We start from the raw sequence: 1,790 nt of genomic DNA, 5'->3' as shown, positions 1-1,790 counted from the left end.
TGATCTTCTGAAATGACCCATTGGTGACTTCATTACGCGGGGATAATGATATTGCAGGTACCCCGAGAGGCCCTTGAGTTTGCCGGAATGTCGACTAACTTCCGTTCCGGCAAATTCGGGTACTCCATATGTCCTATTTTCAGCAAAGGTAATGCTGAAATTTTCCGTGAATTTTAGCATGACTTTGCTAAAAATAGGACATATGGGGTACTTGCAACTAATTCCTGTTATCATGCATGTTTTATGATCTGTTGTAAGGGTACTAATTGGTCTCTTCTGCTCCTTATCAGAGATGGCGGGAAGCAGCCACCGCCGCTCTGCGACACCGCAGTACGAGTTGGATGCTTCCGAGTTCTTCACTATCATACTTGAGACTTCAGTATCATCCATGACGCAGGTATATAAAACGGGAGATCTCCCCTTCACCCATCTCATTATGATATCTGTTGTTTGCTACATCACTCATTGTCCCAAACTGCAGAGGCTGCCTGACAGTTTTATGAACATGCTGATGGGTGAAGATCCGCCAAATAATGTGAAGCTGCCACAGGCCGGCAGCGGGTTTCGCAGGCAGTGGGATGCGGAGTTGGTGATCAAGAAGGGCCACATGTACTTGTCTCGTGGGTGGGAGAAGTTCTACCGTGCCTACGACCTGCGGCTGGGGTACTTCCTTCTCTTCAGGTACGAAGACGACGCCACCATGCTCATCGTGAAGGTGTTCAACACGACTATGTGTCGCATGCGCTACGCTGACGATGATGATGCCGGTACGTTCTGCCTCTTCTTATTCCTCTATATTTGGCTTTGTCTCACATCGATTGTTAACGGTCATTGTTGCATTTTGGACAGGTAATGGGAGCAGCAGCAGCGACACTGGCTACAGCCAAAGCAGCAGCGACTATGGCTGTAGAGAAAGCAGCAACGATTCTGGCTGAAGCGAAAGCAGCAGCGATTCTGGCAGCAGCATAGACAACAAGAAGGATGATCCGGACTTGAGTGCGGGAGAAGAGGAGCAGAGTGGGGATGAGGAGCTGCAGGATGACGATGGGCATCAGGCTGAGGATGACCTAGCGCTGGTGGTGGCTGACCAAGGGCAAGAGATGGTGGTGGCTGACCATGGGCAAGAGATGGAGGTGGCTGAGGATGACCTAGCGATGGTCGTGCCTGAAGGTGGCCTCGCGATGGTGGTGGTGCCTGACAATGACCACGCACCGGTGGTGGCGTCGGCGATCCTATAGCTGGGCGACATGACCACACCAATTGTGGTAGAAGACTACATCCCACTGCCTCCACTGCCTCCATCGCCTCGCCGCTCTTGGCGCATCAGGCTGAGGAAGGAGAAGGAGAAGGAGAAGAACACTGCATGAGAACTGAACTTTGTCAGGTATGTCAGATCTCCTATATGTTAGTTATCCAAAATGATATATATATATATGGAAAATTCATCCTACCACCCGGTGGTAGTTACCTCACATATCTCATATACTACCATGTGTACTATATATATTACTTTATTATTTTAAATATATTCGTATAATATATATAAGATATTTCAAAACAAGTTACATGAAAAAATTGCATATGAGCCCATAGTTTTCGTTATATTTGTGAAATACGTACATATTTGTACGTAAAAAATAACATACTCAAAACATGGTATATACTATCCAAAAATTAGTATATATACTACCTAATCATTATTATATACTACATACTACACGTACATACTCTTGATTTCGATAGATACTACATACAACAAACAAAACGCAAGTGGTGGTAACTACCACTGC

The sequence above is a fragment of the Triticum aestivum genome, unplaced genomic scaffold, assembly GCF_018294505.1.
Source record: "Triticum aestivum cultivar Chinese Spring unplaced genomic scaffold, IWGSC CS RefSeq v2.1 scaffold34186, whole genome shotgun sequence".
Classification (NCBI taxonomy): Eukaryota; Viridiplantae; Streptophyta; class Magnoliopsida; order Poales; family Poaceae; genus Triticum; species Triticum aestivum.
Note: the sequence above shows the minus strand (reverse complement) of the source record.